The sequence below is a fragment of the Oncorhynchus nerka genome, linkage group LG7 (assembly GCF_034236695.1).
Source record: "Oncorhynchus nerka isolate Pitt River linkage group LG7, Oner_Uvic_2.0, whole genome shotgun sequence".
NCBI lineage: Eukaryota > Metazoa > Chordata > Actinopteri > Salmoniformes > Salmonidae > Oncorhynchus > Oncorhynchus nerka.
The window spans coordinates 41906667-41926337 of record NC_088402.1 but is presented as its reverse complement, the minus strand read 5'-3'; positions in this window follow the sequence as shown (position 1 = coordinate 41926337).

Below are 19671 nucleotides of genomic sequence, written 5' to 3'. Positions count from 1 at the left end.
CACCCCAACTCACGCCCTGACCAAACCAAAAAAAGACATAAAAAAGGAACTAAGGTCAGGATGTGACATTTGAGCCATGTCTCTTGGACACACAGTACATCTGGCATTACATGTCATATACAAACTTCTTAAACTCCTACCCGTTAGCTATTAGTCCTCTAGCGTTCCATTGAAAGACTGCAAAAAACATACTTAACAGGATGTTGCAACCACTTAGCTGATTCAACATATCATGCATCATTACTCCACTTTCTTCTCTAATTCCCATGAAATCTTTGGCCGTGCGTACCACCACATCTATATGTGCAAACTGTTTCTTAACCCGACACCTCATATTCATCACACTACACATGAACCCTGTTCACCACCAACGATTACTTTGTGATTGCACACTGATGGTCCCATTTTGTGGAAACCCTAGTTTGTGCTCCCCCCCCCCCCTTCCATCAGAGGCCTCTGCACCAATATCCTCACAGGTTCTGTACTTTGAACTCTCTGTGCTGCTTCAGCATACGTTACCTTGTTTGTGAACTTATCTCTGTACCTCCGTTGCACTATGATCCCCACCACAGTTACAGCACCTTGCCTTGTCCTCCACCCCACACTTGCCATATTCATGAGCTCCCCCAATATTTGCACAACGTCTCTGCCTCTTACAGATGCTAGCCACATGTCCCATGTACTGGCACTTATAGCACAGAAGCGGTGCTGGCACAAACTCCCTAACATAAAAGCTAATGAATCCTAGATGTACGATACTCGTGTCGGAAGATTCCCCTTCAAACTCTAGCAGCACTGTAGAGCTTTCTACCCCACCCTCCCTTTTCTTGCTTAAACAAATGTGGTTTCTACTGACAATTGATGTATACGGTGGGGCAAAAAAGTATTTAGTCAGCCACCAATTGTGCAAGTTCTCCCACTTAAAAAGACGAGAGGCCTGTAATTTTCATCATAGGTACACTTCAACTATGACAGACAAAATGCGGGGAAAAAAATCCAGAAAATCACATTGTAGGATTTTTATGAATTTATTTGCAAATTATGGTGGAAAATAAGTATTTGGTCACCTACAAACAAGCAAGATTTCTGGCTCTCACAGACCTGTAACTTCTTCTTTAAGATGCTCCTCTGTCCTCCACTCGTTACCTGTACTAATGGCACATGTTTGAACTTGTTATCAGTATAAAAGACAGTCAAACAGTCACTCCAAACTCCACTATGGCCAACACCAAAGAGCTGTCAAAGGACACCAGAAACAAAATTGTAGACCTGCACCAGGCAGGGAAGACTGAATCTGCAATAGGTAAGCAGCTTGGTTTGAAGAAATCAACTGTGGGAGCAATTATTAGGAAATGGAAGACATACAAGACCACTGATAATCTCCCTGGAGCTGGGGCTCCACGCAAGATCTCACCCCGTGGGGTCCAAATGATCACAAGAACGGTGAGCAAAAATCCCAGAACCACACAGGGGGAACAAGTGAATGACCTGCAGAGAGCTGGGACCAAAGTAACAAAACCTACCATCAGTAACACACTACGCCGCCAGGGACTCAAATCCTGCAGTGCCAGATGTGTACCCCTGCTTAAGGCAGTACATGTCCAGGCCCATCTGAAGTTTGCTAGAGAGCATTTGGATGATCCAGAAGAAGATTGGGAGAATGTCATATGGTCAGATGAAACCAAAATATAATTTTTTGGTAAAAACTCAACTCGTCGTGTTTGGAGTACAAAGAATGCTGAGTTGCATCCAAAGAACACCATACCTACTGTGAAGCATGGGGGTGGAAACATCATGCTTTGGGGCTGTTTTTCTGCAAAGGGACCAGGACGACTGATCCGGGTAAAGGAAAGAATGAATGGGGCCATGTATCGTGAGATTTTGAGTTAAAACCTCCTTCCATCAGCAAGGGCATTGAAGATGAAACGTGGCTGGGTTTTCAGCATGACAATGATCCCAAACACACTTCCCGGGCAACAAAGGAGTGGCTTCGTAAGAAGCATTTCAAGGTCCTGGAATGGCCTAGCCTGTCTCCAGATCTCAACCCCATAGAAAATCTTTGGAGGGAGTTGAAAGTCCGTGTTGCCCAGCAACAGCCCCAAAATATCACTGCTCTAGAGGAGATCTGCATGGAGGAATGGGCCAAAATACCAGCAACAGTGTGTGAAAACCTTGTGAAGACTTACAGAAAACATTTGACCTCTGTCATTGCCAACAAAGGGTATATAACAAAGTATTGAGATAAACTTTTGTTATTGACCAAATACTTATTTTCCACCATAATTTTCAAATAAATTCATTAAAATTCCTACAATGTGATTTTCTGGATTTTTTTTTCTCATTTTGTCTGTCATAGTTGAAGTGTATCTATGATGAAAATTACAGGCCTCTCTCATCTTTTTAAGTGGGAGAACTTGCACAATTGGTGGCTGACTAAATACTTTTTTGCCACACTGTATATAACTATGGCATAAGGGGAGGACGAGCGGATAAGAGACAATCCGTCATTTCTACTAGAGACATTAATGAGCGAGCTTAGATGGACGTAGTCAATATAACTATTTGTTCAGCACTTTTGAAATGTACAGCAACAGAATTCAGAACATGGGCCGTTCCTACAGTATTCTCCCTGTACAACAAGTCAAGACCGTAGGATAAATAAAAGGGGGTATATAAGCAGACAATGAAAGTGTTTACAATATTCAATGATGACTTTTCTCTTAAACAGGCTATAGGCTAAATGTGCACCACCAAGTCAGAACAGTAGGTTAAGTTATGAGGGGAAAAGGGACCAAATTGTTAGGGTGAGCAGATTGGCTACTAACAGCTTACTACACAACATATACTTACTATTACTTTGTTGACTACAGTATACATATCCCCCTGGGATATTACATTATTTATGCAGCAGCATACAATACATTGTTGGACTCAACTTGAACAGGAAGGTGGCGCGGCAGTCCTTCTTGTGGGCTCTAGAAAGAGGCTCGACTTGGAATTCTGAGTTGGATTATTTTTGGTGTTTTCCCAGTCGGAGCTAGTTTTATGTGAGTTCCCAGTTGTCTTGAACTCACTAAAGTGTGAGATTTCCCAGTTATTCGTTTCCAGTTGTTTTGAATGTGGCAGAAGTCGTGCTGGATTGACAGCATGGCCAATGTATTCAAACTTTTCTGGCCCATGGCGTTACCCCCTTTTTCATGATATACAATTGGTAGTTATGATCTTGTCTCATCGCTGCAACTCCCCTACGGACTCTGCGAAGTTCGAGAGCCACGCCGCACCGCTTCTTGACACATTACTCGCTTAACTCGGAAGCCAGCAGCATCAACTTGTCAGAGGAAACACGGTTGAACTGACGACTGAAGTCGGCCCACCACAAGGATTCGCTAGAGCATGATGAGACAAGGACATCCCGGCCGGCCAAACCCTCACCCTAACGCGGACAACGCTGGGCAAATTGTGTGCCTTTACCATGGGTCTCCGGGTCACGGCCAGCTGTGACACAGCCTGGGATTGAACATTGGTGCGGCTGGCCTGGGATCGAACCCAGGGCTGCAGTGGCGCCTTTGCACTCATAGTTGAATTTGCGATTTCCAACTTGTTGTGTAATTTTTATGGCCGATGAGCACCGATACGTCTATAATTTATCTTCATATGACAAGGATTGAAAATGATTTGCTTGTCTAGATTGCTAGCTAAGATTTTGAAAGTATGATGTTGACATGATCAGTCCTATCTTAGCTACGGTAGATTTAAGATTATTTTACATCATTTTATCTGTGGCCAATGACCTTGAGCCTTCTTGGATGGGCCCTTCTAATGTAAGTCTATGGCAGCACCCAAGGGGCTTGAATTTTCGAGCTCTACCTGTAGATTTTGCGGTGACGTAGTGTCACCATGAGTGACAGAACACTGAGCCAATCACGTCGCAACTAGAGAACATTACCAACCCCTACGCTCCGTATTTTCTGCTGGCTGCCCCACCACTACAGAAAGCACTGAGATAGGCTGAAGGAAAAAGGAACAGGTGGGGCTCTACACCACCTACACTGAGTGACACTTCTCCACTGCTCTGTCGGAAACTCACCCCTCTCACTTTCGCCTTACTGCCAGGGATTTGGCATTTCAACCTACTTCCATTTAGAGCCTCCATTTTCAATAACTTGTCCCTCTGAGCTATATTAACCGCAAATATCAATACCTTTCCTTTCCCCTACGCACCTTCCGTCTTTTACATGTCCTATATCTGATTTGATGGCCTTTGACAACAATATTGAATGTACCATTTTGCTAGTTGGCTTGTAAAAAAAGCACCATTTACTTTGTTCTCTTGTACCTCATCTCCCTGCCTGTTTTCTGTTCCAGATGTTCTCTGTGGTAAATCGACCCTCATCCAACCCACCTTTCCCTATGTTTCTTCTGTACAGTTAGACTCATCAGTAATCCTACTACTTTCATCCATCTCAGACGTACTCCCATCTGAGCTTACCTGCCATGCCTACCTCAGTCCCAGTACAGATGTGCAGATCCGAAACGCAACACCGCGTTCACTTTTGAAACAGAGCTTTATGGCCCGTAGGTGTTCCCTTAATGGAAACATGCAAATAAATGCTAGAAAGCGCCAATAGGATCTCACTAGCTCCTTCTTGGCTCTGCCAACATACTTAATGGTTCTGCATCCAACATGATTAATTTGCTCCCATAGGAAATAACAGGCTCTGGTCTATCTTGGGTTAGTTGTAAATGTGTTTCCCTATAGCTACGCTCCACTGCACATGGCCTGCGAGGTCCATCATTTCAATAGTTTAGGCATGGGACTCCCTAAAAGCATGTTTGTTTGTATTTTACCCCCCTTTTCCATCTTGTATTATCACTGCAACTCCCCGACGGGCTCGGGAGGCGAAGGTCGAGTCATACGTCCTTCGAAACCCACCAGACTGTGCTTCTTGACACCCGCCCGCTTAACCCGGAAGCCAGCCGCACCAACGTGTCAGAGGGGTTCTGATCTGTAATTGTGTGATTTCCAGGGTTTACAAGGTGTTTGTGAGCTTTTGAGTAAACGATGAGTGGAATCCTTTTCCCCATGGCAGACCCACTGCAAATACACTTCATTGTTATCGCTCTGTTTACAAAGACGATTGTTGTAATGGATTATGAGATTAGATATGTCAAATGTGTTTTCATGGAGATGTTCAGAAGCTGGAAGGTTTTGAATAGTGGTCAATCAGATGTGTTCATTCTTATGTGGTTGATTGTCATGGCAGAATTGAGTAGACGTGGAAATGACAGACAGCTATATAAAAACCAAGATGTTACAGTAAGTTGTGATGACAAGATATTGTATTCCCCTCTATGTTTGTTTGCCTACAAGTCTTGCATTTCTCACTTACCTTAGGACCACCTAATTGGGGTGAAAAGGAGAGCCTCTCTACTATGAACAACATGGAGGATAACACTGAGGCTATCAGTCCCTGTCAGGCTACATCGTGTACTGTTCCACAAACCGCACTCACTGACCCCTGTGTCAGAGACCATTTCACCTGTTTCCATCCAATAGGCCTATACTGGTATATTAGTCTCTAAAGTCGAGAAAACAGAAGCAGTGAATCAACAGTGAAAGAATGAGATCGGGGTTAGAGACCTCTCGCCTCTGTCGGAGCTCTTTGGGAGTCCCCATGGGAACCCTCAGAGCAAGAAGTACCCACAATAAACTATATATACAAACGTATGTGGACACCCCTTCAAATGTGTGGCTAGTTCAGCCACACCAGTTGCTAACAGGTGTAGAAAATTGAGCACACAGCCATGCAATCTCCATAGACAAACATTGGCAGTAGAATGGCCTAACTGAAGAGCTCAGTGACTTTCAATGAGGCACCATCATAGGATGCCACCTTTCCAACAAGTCAGTTTGTCAAATTTCTGCCCTGCTAGAGCTGCCCCGGTCAATTGTAAGTGCTGTTATTGTGAAGTAGAAACGTCTGGGAACAACGGCTTAGCCTCGAAGAGGCAAAAAATCACCTCTGCGTAGCGTGTAAAAATCCATCGAGTTCCAAACTACATCTGGAAGCAAAGCCATTTTGAGCAGCCGCACACAAGCCTAAGATCACCATGCGCAATGCGAAGTGTTCGGTCGGAGTGGTGTAAAGCTCGCGGCCATTGGACTCTGGAGCAGTGGAAATGTGTTCTCTGAAGTGATGAATCACACTGTAATGTCTGTTTCCAACTCACACTCTCAAACATGTTGATCCCCTGAACGCAGCTCACACTCTCAAACACATAGATCCCCTGAACGTAGCTCACGCTCCAGATCACAATCACCTGAATTCTGATCACCTGTTCACACACCTGTATGTCATTATCACACACTATTTAGTTAAGTTCTTTGCACCCCGTCATCGAGGTATTTTGTTTTGTGACACACTTCTAGTCAGTGCTCTGTTTTTCACAGTAATTGAATCCCCTTGTGTAAGATCATTTTCGCCTGCCTCATTAACAACGCTTTTTGCCATTTCCCTGCTTGTACCTTTTAGCATATTGGATTTCCTGTTATCAATCTATTGCCTGATCTCCCAGACGATGTTACTAGGCTTTTCCCTGCCTGTACTGTTGTTTTTTTTGGACCCCCCTGTGTATGACCTTCTGCCTTCCCCTGGACCCAGCTACCTGTCTCCTCCTGTGTATGACCTTCTGCCTTCCCCTGGACCCAGCTACCTGCCTCTTCCTGTGTATGACCTTCTGCCTTCCCCTGGACCCAGCTACCTGCCTCCTCCTGTGTATGACCTTCTGCCTTCCCCTGGACCCAGCTACCTGCCTCCTCCTGTGTATGACCTTCTGTCTTCCCCTGGACCCAACTACCTGTCTCCTCCTGTGTATGACCTTCTGCCTTCCCCTGTACCCAGCTACCTGCCTCCTCCTGTGTACGACCTGCCTTCCCCTGGACCCAGCTACCTGCCTCCTCCTGTGTACGACCTGCCTTCCCCTGGACCCATCTACCTGCCTCCTCCTGTGTATGACCTTCTGCCTTCCCCTGGACCCAGCTACCTGCCTCCTGTGTATGACCTTCTGCCTTCCCCTGGACCCAGCTACCTGTCTCCTCCTGTGTATGAACTTCTGCCTTCCCCTGGACCCAGCTACCTGCCTCCTCCTGTGTATGACCTTATGCCTGCCCCTGGACCCAGCTACCTGCCTCCTCCTATGTATGGCCTTCTGCCTTCCCCTGGACCCAGCTACCTGTCTCCTCCTGTGTATGACCTTCTGCCTTCCCCTGGACCCAGCTACCTGCCTCCTCCTGTGTATGACCTTCTGCCTTCCCCTGGACCCAGCTACCTGCCTCCTCCTGTGTATGAACCTTCTGCCTTCCCCTGGACCCAGCTACCTGCCTCCTCCTGTGTATGACCTTCTGCCTTCCCCTGGACCCAGCTAACTGCCTCCTCCTGTGTATGACCTTCTGCCTTCCCCTGGACCCAGCTACCTGCCCCCTCCTGTGTATGACCTTCTGCCTTCCCCTGGACCCAGCTACCTGCCTCCTCCTGTGTATGACCTTCTGCCTGCCCCTGGACCCAGCTGCCTGCCTCCTCCTGTGTATGACCTTCTGCCTGCCCCTGGACCCAGCTACCTGCCTCCTCCTGTGTATGACCTTCTGCCTTCCCCTGGACCCAGCTACATGCCTCCTCCTGTGGTCCTTCACAAATAAACACCTGCTGCACCCTGCGCTTGAAACCAGCTCTCTGTCTACCATCGTGTTCAATACAGTCAAACGGACAAAATCTGTGTTTGGCGGATGCCAGGAGAACACTACCTGCCCCAATGCATAGTGCCAACTGTAAAGTTTTGTGGAGGAGGAATAATGGTCTGGGACTGTTTTTCATGGTTCGGGCTAGGCCCCTTAGATCCAGTGAAGGGAAATCTTAATGCTACATTATACAATGACATTCTAGACGATTCTCCGCTTCCAACTTCGTGGAAACAGTTTGAAACAGCTTCTCCTGTTTCAGCATGACAATGCCCCCGTGCACAAAGCGAGGTCTATACAGAAATGGTTTGTTGAGATTGGTGTGGAAGAACTTGACTGGCCTGCACAGAGCCTGGACCTCAACGAACACCTTTGGGATGAATTGGAACGCAGACTGCCAGCCAGGCCTAATCGCACATCAGTGCCCGACCTCACTAATGCTCTTGTCCCCGCAGCAATATTCCAACATCTAGTGGAAAGCCTTCCCAGAAGAGTGGAGGCTGTTATAGCACCAAAGGAGGGCCCAACTCCATATTAATGCCTCATGGTTTTGGAATGAGATGTACAACGAGCAGGTGTCCACAAAATGTTGTTCATGTAGTGCAGGGGTTCTTAAAAAGTTTCAGCCTGGGACCCAAATGAGACATTTTGTGTTTTCTTGGGACCCAAGGAAACATATACTTTATGTGTATACTTTATGTAAATATTGGTACATTTCATTGCCCTTATGCCTAAAACAAAACACATGCAATATAGACCATAACAATGAAATGAAACAGCCATATAACTAGCTATTCATGTTAATTTCCCCCCATTTAAAAACTTAAATATCTGTCTAGGTTGGAACTGTTGCTGTTAAAATCCAATAAATCATTTTCATTCTGAACTGGAACAAACTGATCGATCACATCACACAGATGCAGAACAGAACAGACACAAATGAAAATGATCAGGCCTACTGTACATCTTACTGTAGAAATGATTGTCGAAAGACAGTCTAGGTTGGAGCTGTTGCTGTTAAAATTGAAGTCATTTTTATTCTGAACTGGAATAAACTGATTGATCCAGGCTGTATCACATCCGGCCGTGATTGGGATTCCCATAGGACGGCACACAATTATCCCAGCCTTGTCCAAGTTTTGCCAGGGTAGGCCGTCATGGTAAATTAGAATTTGTTCTTAACTGATTTACCTAGGTAAATATAGGTTCCTTTATATAAAAACAAAATGTAAAAAAAACAATCACATGGATGTAGACCAGAAAAGAAAACACACACACACAGACACACACACAGACAGAGAGTCTTAAAGAGAGGTGTGTGGCTGGTTTATTCTGGGCTCAGTTTTTGACAGTGCGACATTAAAGTCGTGCTCAGCATTGAGACTGTTTCTGTACTTGTTTTTTTAATCATGTCAGAGTTGAGAACCCTGACTGACATACAGCTGAAGTCAGAAGATTACATACACTTAGGTTGGAGTCATTAAAACTTGTTTTTCAACCACTCCACACATTTCTTGTTAACAAACTATAGTTTTAGCAAGTCGGTTAGGACATCTACTTTGTGCATGACACAAGTCATTTTTCCAACAATTGTTTACAGACAGATTATTTCACTTATAATTCACTGTATCACAATTCCAGTGGATCAGAAGTTTACATACACTAAGTTGACTGTGTCTTTAAAAGCTTGGAAAATTCCAGAAAATTATGTCATAGCTTTAGGACCTTCTGATAGGATAAATTGATATAATTTGAGTCAATTGGATGTGTACCTATGGATGTATTTCAAGGCCTACCTTCAAACTCAGTGCCTCTTTGCTTGACATCATGGGAAAAATCTAAAGAAATCAGCCGAGACCTCAGAAAAAGATTTGTAGACCTCCAGAAGTCTGGCTCATCCTTGGGAGCAATTTCCAAACACCTGAAGGTACCACGTTCATCCGTACCAACAATAGTACGCAAGTATAAACACCATGGGACCACGCAGCCGTGGAAGGAGACGCGTTCTGTCTCCTATTGATGAACGTACTTTGGTGCGAAAAGTGCAAATCAATCCCAGAACAACAGCAAAGGACCTTGTGAAGATGCTGGAGGAAACAGGTAAAAAGTATCTATTAAGGCCACTCAGCAAGGAAGAAGCCACTGCTCCAAAAACCGCCATAGAAAAAGCCAGACTACGGTTTGCAACTGCACATGGGGACAAAGATCGTACTTTTTGGAGAAATGTCCTCTGGTCAGATGAAACAAAAATAGAACTGTTTGGCCGTAATGACCATCATTATGTTTGGAGGAAAAAGGGGGAGGCTTGCAACCTGAAGAACACCATCCCAACCGTGAAGCACGGGGGTGGCAGCATCATGTTGTGGGGGTGCTTTGCTGCAGGAGGGACTGGTGGACTTCACAAAATAGATGGCATCATGAGGGAGGACACTTATGTGGATATATTGAAGCAACATCTCAAGACATCAGTCAGGAAGTTAAAGCTTGGCCGCAAATAGGTCTTTCAAATGGACAATGACCCCAAGCATACTTCCAAAGTTGTGGCAAAATGGCTTAAGGACAACAAAGTCAACTTATAGGAGAGGCCATCACAAAGCCCTGACCTCAATCCTACAGAACATTTGTTGGCAGACCTGAAAAAGCATGTGCGAGCAGAGCAAGGAGGCCTACAAACCTGACTCAGTTAACCAGCTCTGTCAGGAGGAATGGGCCAAAATTCACCCAACTTATTGTGGGAAGCTGTGGAAGGCTACACAAAATGTTTGACCCAAGTGAAACAATTTAATTATAATACAAGTTATCATTTTATTCTGAACTGGAATTAACTGATTGAAGTAAGATACTTTGAGACAAACACACTCATCTACAGCAGGAAGCGGTCTCCTGCCTAAATGAGAAAGCAGTAGATGTTCTGGTCCAGTTTGGCACCACATACCTACAATTGAAGTTGGAAGTTTACATACACCTTATCCAAATACATTGAAACTCGGTTTTTCACAATTCCTGACATTTAATCCAAGTAAAAATTCAGTGTTTTAGGTCAGTTAGGAACACCACTTTATTTTAAGAATGTGAAATGTCAGAATAATAGTATTGAGAATGATTTATTTCAGCTTTTATTTCTTTCATCACATTTACATTCACTCAATTAGTATTTGGTAGCATTTTTTTTTTTTTAACAGCAACGGTTCCAACCTCGACTTGTTTTCAACAATAATTTCTACAGTAAGATGTACAGTAGGCCTGATCATTTATCTTCTTCATCTGTACTTAGGTTTGCACAGTAGCTAGCTACCTTGCTTTGGCTAAAGTTAGCTATTAGCTGTGTACAAGGTCAGGGGATTGTTTGAAAGGTGAAACTCACATATACTACGATAAGATAGTGCTCCCTTATTTCAGCTTATTATACCTGTTATAAAATGACAACAGTGCTTTGCTAGCTGACTTTTCCACTGTCAAAGCACTCTTTCCTGAAGCGTTCTGCCCTGTTCTGAAAGAATTCCCTGGGTTTACCATCATGCTGTGGATGTTTGGTCCGGACGTGTCGTTATATGAATTCGTTCGTTTTGATTGACTCATTTCTAAGCACTTCCCTGCACAAAAAAACCCTGAGGGATCTCCTCGATATTTCTCAAAGTTTGTATGAAAGAGAGAAACTCATCGGTGCAGTGGCGGATTTAGGCATAGGCGGCAATCTCAAATTGTAGTATATTTTATTGATATTCTACAACTTGTTTCTATTTGTCTTTGTTACTTCTTTTTAAGGGGGGGGGGGGCGCTGAAGAGATGTTCGCCCAGGGAGCCTTACAAGATAGAACCGCCACTGCATCGGTGTATTGGCTTTTCATGACAATTGAGCGCAGTCAGAACTTGTTGCTAGCATGAGTCCATTTGGTGACATCGGTGAGTGGTGGCGAGTGGGAATGACAAGTCAGTAGCAGACAGCGCGTCCTCTGCTGCTGTCGTGTTTAGCGGAGTGATCTTCAAGAAAACTCCAGGAAAAAGATCAGGTAAACCCGCGAAGCACACGGGCCTCTCCCACTAGCGCAGCTGCCAAACTGAGTAAAACCGCTGCTAAGCAGAGAGTGAACTGAACAGAGACCGCAGTTGCACTTGGCCAAATCAATTCCAGTAATGAATTAAATTATTATACATTTAATCTGACACGTTGCGACCCACCATTAACAGGTCGGCGGACCCACTTTGGGTCATGCTTTAAGAAAGGCTGATGTAGTGTACATCACAAAACAAAGGGAGGGAGATGGAGGGATGGGAGTTGTATTATTAATTGGAGGAGAAAATTCCATAGGTGTCAGCAAAGTATGCACTTCCATCGTCTCATCAGGCTGTTCAGCAGCTTGCTGCACCTGTTTCTCTGGCCCCATCCTGTTATTTTCTTCCAGCCACAGAATCTCCACTCCCACCAACCTCAGCCCACCCTCAAGGGCTGGAGTCCGAGCTAGACAAGCGGAGAGCTGCTGATGTTGGCTGTTTTTTTTTACCTGGACAGCTCACTCTACCTCTTACCTCACACAGTCAGACGTACAGTGCAGGCCGGTAGGTAGGTCTACTCTTCCGCTTCATCCTTGGTGCTGAGAAAGCAATCCATCAAAGGGCCTTCTACTGTCTGACGAGATTATACAGGAGAGCCTCTCCTCACCTGAGTAGTGCTGACCCTTCCTCTTTTATGAGGCTGACCCTGCCTTCTCAGATAGCTGGCTCCCTCTTCCAGCTGGTCACCCATTGACAGACACAGTGTTTAGCCTTCTCCTCCCCACTCGAGTGCCGGAAACTGCGGTGTTAATAAAAGAGAAGACAGCGCCGCCCCCGCGCTCTATGTCTACTTATCTCCCTGTCCGACATTTTGTGACTCTCCCCTGCCACCTCCATCTCATTCCCCTCTGAGTGTATCTATTCTACTGTCATCCAGGCCCAATCTTTTATCATCCTCTCGTCTTACGCTCTCGCTCGCTCTCTCTCTTTGTCTCGCCTTCTCCTCTGTCGCCCTGCCTCCTCTTCAACTCCTTTGTCTTTCCCTTCACTTTCTTTCCCTCTCTCCCTCTCTCCCCCACTTAATCCATACATCCCTCTCTTTCTTCGTCCCTCTTGCCCTCAAGCTCCAGTGCCTTTTATATGTCGAGGCCTCCACCCTCCGCTCTCCCTTCCTCCTTTCCCCCTACACTTTTTTTTTTACTAATGATCTACAGTAAACGCTTACTCCTGTATTTTCCCAGCACCAACGCCACCTCCCTCTCACCCCGGCTCTCACCCTGCCTGACCCCCCCCCCCCCAAGGTTAGATGAGCGCCTTTAATTGCCCGGTATCAATTAAATGCTGACACCTGAACTCCGAGGGTAGAGGCAGGGCTAGTTATCTCTGTCTCCAGGACCCCTCTTCTCCTCTCTTCGGACACAGCCAGCCAGAATCCTCTCTCCTCTCTCCATTCCCGACGCCACATTAAATAGGTCCCCGCGGCGGGCAGGCTGCCGCGGCTTTGGGGACTGGGGGGTTAATGTGTTTTTAACGAGAACGGCCACCAATGTGACACGGTAAAGCGCTGGATGTCAGCCGCTTCGCCAGAGCCCTTTGGGTCAGGATATTTATCAGCTTTACCACCCCTCTCTCCTTGGTGGCGGGAGGGTGACCGCCGTCCGCCCGTAACGCCAAGGCTTTATTGTTTTTTCCCCCGTTAAGTGGCTGCTACCTGTTTTAGCATCCCTCCACAGTGCTGCGCCGACACTACATAATGAGAGAGCGAGAGTAATAATGTAGCGACAAGTAATTCATAATCCCTCATATATTGCCGAGTGAAATCCTGACTCGCCTCCAGTGAGGGACGCGTTGTAATATTCCCGCCTTATCCAATATTAATGCCCTTTGTTGCATATATTTGAACATTGTGTTAGACCAAAAATGGCTGAAGTGGAGAATAAACAAAGAAGGCGGATTACTGACAAAGAAACTGCCGGTTTCGTTATTAAAGCAGTCGCTGGATAGTAATGGAGAGTTATAAGGCATGAAAAAGGCGTGTGAAGTATGAACTGGAAGGCTCAGTGGTCTTATTTCTGCTCTGGCAGTCTGCTCGGTAAAGACATCCATGGCTGTGCCTTGGCACACTCCCTTTCCCACTGTAATTTGTGGGTCCCAGTTTGGCTATTTAACTATCGATACTTAACGCGAAGATATTAAACACAGAACTTTAAATGTAGCTGAGGATCTCTTGATAAAACCCTAGTGTGAACTTCATATTCCCCGCTCTTAATCGCCTCGGGTTGATTTTGAGGTCAGTTGGATGTGTAAATGTTCCTTATAATAAAGTCAGCAATCTTAGAGTTCATTTTCCAGACTGGTATAAATGTTGCATGAGTCTCAGAAGTGTCAACGGAAGAGTATGGAGTCTTCAGTAAGCAGACCACAGATATGGGTGGAAATTAAGCTGTTTATCAGTTACAGGTCTTAGAAAGCATGTTTGCTGCAATTAGGGACCTGCCTTTGATGTGTGTGAGTGTGTGTGTGCATACTTGCACGGTTTAATGTGCGCGCGTGCAGCATTTCCTTATCAAAGAATCTATGTCGAGCTACACACATACACACACATGCAGTTATATGTGACACATCAGGTACTGTGTGTGCGTGGGTGTCCTTGCGAATCTAACTGTATGTATGTGTGTCTGCGTGCGCGCGTGAGTCCTTGCAAGTATAGCTGTGTGTGACGTTGGGATTAAAGGAATCCTAACTCTTGTTTACCCTTGCTGGTGATGATCTCACGATCATTATTGGAGTGAAGAGAGTGCAGGAGTGAAGAGAACAAGGCTTTATAGCTTCTGATGGGTGTGTGTGCGCGAATGGGGACACGAAACCAATAACCTGCCTTGCATGTACAGACTAGATTTAATCAGGCATTGGGAAAGCCAATGAGTAAATGAAGACAAAGCCATTTACATGTGTTACTAATAGCTTGCAGTTCATAGACGTGTATGATCATCTATATTTACTACAAATCATCTCATACAAGTGATTAAATGTTTATGGCTATTTGCAGATTTTGTCCTCCATTGCGTTTCAGTACTGCCTCCGTCTACTCCCCTTGTCTTTCATTTCCAACTGCTTATCCTTTGTCATACGTATATCTCCTTCCTCCTTCCTCCTTGTGCTGCCCCCCCCCGTCCTTCCACTCAAATCCCAGTGCCTCTTTTAGTCAGATGAAAGAAGTGAAAAAAAAAAAAAAGAAAAAGACAGAAAAAAACAACAACTCAAGAACCTTCGCCAGGCCCCCTCTCTCATGTAGGGTTCTGGGGCAGTGATGAATACCACGGCTTCTGTATCATTAATCAGACCCCCATCCGTACGTCTTTCTGTGGGATGGCCAGGCCTCCAAACCACCTAAGCCCCCCTGGAGGGGATACAGAGGGGCCCAGTCTGGACCGTCAAAGCCTCTCGCCAACCCCCCCTTCCAGGTCCGCCCTCGGCCCCCCTCCGGCCCCCAGTGACAGGAATTCTTTCTCACCTGAGACGCTGCAGGGCCCGGGGCCCGCTCCAAGGAAGGCAGGGATTGGGGAGCTCTGCTCTTTTTAATTTCATCCCCCCCCCTGTCCGAATGTACTGGTCTGTCTCTAACAAGGCGTCTGTCCTTGAGAGAACACTATCATCATCAATCAACTGCAGCCGGGCAGACACACAGGGAAAGAAAGAGGGAGATAGGGAGGAAGAGGGAGAGGGGAGGGGGTTGAATGGAGATAGTCCGAAAGGGGATGATGAGGGGAGGCTGGAGGATTTAAAAGAAGAAAAGCGAGGGACAGACGGGGAGGAAACTGGGAGGGCAAATTTCACACATGGGCTCTTGAGTGGCGCAGCGGTCTAAGGCACTGCATCTCAGTGCTAGAGGCGTCACTACAGACCCTGGTTCGATTCCAGGCTGTATCACAACCGGCCGTGATTGAGAGTCCCATAGAGCGGCACACAAACGCCCAGCATTGTCCGGGTTAGAGTTTGGCCGGGGTGGGGCATCATTGTGAATAAGAATTTGTTCTTATCTGACTTGCCTAGTTAAATAAAGGTTCAATTTAAAAAAACTACAACAGATGGCAGAATGAGATCCTTTGTGTGTGGAACAGGATGGGAGCGTCATCTACGTTATCTACGTCATCTCCCTGCTGTCATGTCTCGCCCTTACCACACTCCACTCCCCCACGCTTTCTTCCTCCCCTAACCCAGGAAATCCACCTCTCCTCCAGATGCCTGGAATGAGGGGGGACAGACGGAGAGGACTCTTGTTTACATTCTCTCCAGGACGTCTACCTGCTGCTCTGATAGCAGCCCAGGCTGGTCACCTCTTCATGTGTATTACTCCACCTGTCAGTCAATGCCCTCAACGTTCCCTCTCCATTATTCTCAATACCCCGCTGCTCTGACAGGCAGGGGGGGAAATGCCAGTGAAGACGGAAGCTAGCCAGTGTGTGTGTGTGTGTGTGTGTGTGTGTGTGTGTGTGTCTGTTTGCTCATTCCTGCGTTTGGAAGATGGAAGCTAGCCGCAGTGTGTGTGTATCCGTGTGGGTGTGTTTGTGTGTGCGTGTGTGTGTGTGTGTTCGCAAGTGAATCGGCCTGTGTATGTTAATCAGGAGCCATAATGTTATGCCCAGGGAAATAAAACAACCCCTCTTTGACTATATAGCCGAGACAGGCTATAACAGAAGAGGTCGTTCTGAATGCAGACTGACGAAGAGCCTGGAAGCCATTTGCAGTTCTCTGTCTGTTTCAACTTCATCACTTAGCCTGGCTGTGGGAGCGAGAGAGCATATGCTTTGCCTGTATGTATGCATGTGAGCATGTACCTGAGAGTCTCAAGCAGATAAGACATATTACGGTGTTTGATTATGACATATTATGTCTTGAGCATTATCTCGGAGACTGGAAATGAAGGTGAACGCTCATTCTATTAGATGATACTGGCTTTGGAAGAAGTCTTCATTACTGAAGTGTGAGATCTTTCTATGAAAGCTAAAGAACACGGAGACTCACAGACCCAAGTTTTTTTTTAAAGCACCGGTCTCGGAGTTCCTCAGAAGTAGGGTTTTGGTGCCAAGGCAAATTGTAACGTCCCAGAATCTGTAGCCCTTTCGCGAGTTCAAACTGAAGTCAGCGCGATTTAATTAATCGCTGAAGTAATTCAATTCCGAATGTGTGAAATAAAATCCCTGCACAATCCTCGGGGCTTGGCGCTGAGTGTTTGAGCGCCGACTTCCTCCGCAGAGTAGGGCCCAGATAGAGCGGTCGTCTCGCTGGAGGGAATCGATGTCCTCGTTTGGGGTTCTTCTGAGGGTCAGGGCCAAAAGAGCCAGTCGAGTTTTCAAGATGTTCTGCGGAGGTGTTGAAGCGCGCGATCAATCATCTTACCGATGCCAATAGCTAATGCGTCTCCGCAGGGAGGAAGTGTTCCTCTTCTGTCCTTTCATCTACTGTCAAGTTGCTGCGATGTAGACCTGGGTTCAAATAGTGTTCGCTTGAGTCTAGGAGATGGGCGAGGTTTACGCTTGTGGCAAGGTTTGGGTCAATTCCAATTCGAATTGACGTCAATCAGTTCAGGAAATGAGCTGATATTCCAATGCAATCATTTAATAAACGGCATCCATTTTCTAAGGATTGAACAATAATGCCGAAAAGGAAGAAGCCATGTATTTCAAAAGCTTTTCCATTTTCATTTTGTATTCAAGTAACTTCCTGAATTGAGTGACTAATTCGAACTGACCCTCATCCTGATTTGCGGAAACCTTCATCTTATCTGTTTTTAACCTTTAATCTCAGTAGGGATAAGTCGATTGGTTAATATGGCTATGGTTTGAAGATTTGGCTGACGTGACAGGGAGAATGTGTTGTTCTTTGTTTGGACCTTTTCATCCAGTGTCAATTCATGTGTGTTTATTATTAGGATTGCAAAATTCAGGGACCTTTCTATAAATTACCTGTTTTTTTCCAAAATCTCAGTTGGGAGGATTCTGCAAAGGGTTCTACTTAGCACCAAAAAATGGTTCCCATGTGGGGACAAACCAAAGAAACCTAATATGGTTCTACTTAGCACCTTGTTTTCTAAGAGTGTACAGGCATTCATTTCAACCTTTATCTGACCAGGAATGTCACAATGAGATTTAATTAAATATATGCTTCGCTAGCAAAGGAGAGCTAGCAAAGGAAGGGTTTGTCATATCATTTGACACGTCAGTGACTGATTGTTTATATGTTGGTGTGTGTGTGTGTGTGTGTATGGATGGATGAGAGGAAGAGTGTTGCTGTGTGTGTTTCATGTTCCATCAGAGGTAGGGGCATGGGAATCGATCTTGAGGCGCCATTGATGCCTGATGATTGATTGCGTCTCTGTGATTTATTAGCCATGTCAGGGAACGGGAGAGGGGGAAAGTTCTTTGTCCGTGTCTTCAGCACCACTGTTGTTTTTCATTCTGCCTGGTGTTGCCCTCCAGTCTCACTTTAGATCTCGCTGCCTGGCTACCAAGTCAACCCTGTAGCAACAGGGTGATGTTAGACAATGTGCACTCACCCTACAGTGACAGTTCAATTTTTTATAACAGTATACTGTATAAGAATCTACTAAAGCATCCATCCACTTCCACACTCTCTCTCTTCTCTCTCTCTCTCTCTTGCATCCTCTCTTCCGCTCCCTCTCTCTCTTCCGCAACCTCTATCTCTCTCCCGTGAACTCTCTCCCGCGACCTCTCTCTCTCTCTCCCGCGACCTCTCTCTCTCCCGCGACCTCTCTCTCTCCCGCGACCTCTCTCTCTCCTGCGACATCTCTCCCGCTCTCTTTCTCTCTTTCTCTCTCTCTCTCTCTTGCGTCCTCTCTCTCTCTCCCGCACTCTCTCTCTCCCACGCCCTCTCTCTCTCTCTTCCGCGGCCTCTCTCCCGCGACCTCTCTCTTTCCTGTGACCTCTCTCTCGTGCCCTTTCTTTCCCACGCCCTCTCACTCTCTCTCTCTCACGTGCCCTCTCTCTCTCCCTCTCACGCTCACGTGCCTCTCTCTCTCTCTCACATGCTCTCTCTCTCTCTCTCCCTCACTCTCTCTCTCTCTCTCTCCCTCACTCTCTCTCTCTCTCTCCCTCAGATGCCCTCTTTCTCCCCCTCTCTCCCGCACCCTCTCTCTCTCTCCCTCCCTCACCCTCTCCCTTCCTCCCGCGCCCTCTCCCTCTCTCGCCCTCTCTCTCTCTCGCCCTCTCTCTCAGAGTGTAACAGCTCACTAATCATAGACTTCAATAAGGCACCCTGGAAATTGCAATTTACTGAATTGTGTGGGTGGTAAAAAGGCAAGAGAGGGATCGAGAGAGAGCGATAGGTAGAGAGAGATACAGCAGTGGTTGAGCTAGTGCAAATTAAACAGGGGGAAATTTCAGTTTCCACCTTATTGCAATTACGGTGTCGGATGGAAGATCAAAACCGATTTGAGTAACTCATCCTCAGTTGGGTGTGAGAAAGAGGGCTATTGGAAGTAATCCTTTGAACAGTGTTCTGACTCATCATATGAAAGAACTGGTAAGTGTATTAACTTATCTCCCTTTAAAACGAGTGCGCACATGTTTTTCAAGTGTGGAAGTAGTGTCTGAAATACCAAACACACTCATTTGAATGGTCTAGTCAATTTTCGGCTTACAATTTGCATGCTATTCCTGATTCAGTTTTCCAATGTTTTTGGCTATTGAAGTTTTGTCATAAATCATATTACCCTGCTCCCTGAAGCTCCATTTTCCAGTCAGACTCAGAAATAATCGCTTTGTCCCAAAACTATCATTTTCACTTTAATACACAATGAGTCAGGGTTTTACACTTAGCAGTGTTGAAAATCTGGGGATCTATCAGTCTTCGTTCTCAGGAGTTTCTCAAAACAATGTAATATACCTGAGTACATTGTACTCATATTAAACAGCTCCTCAGTC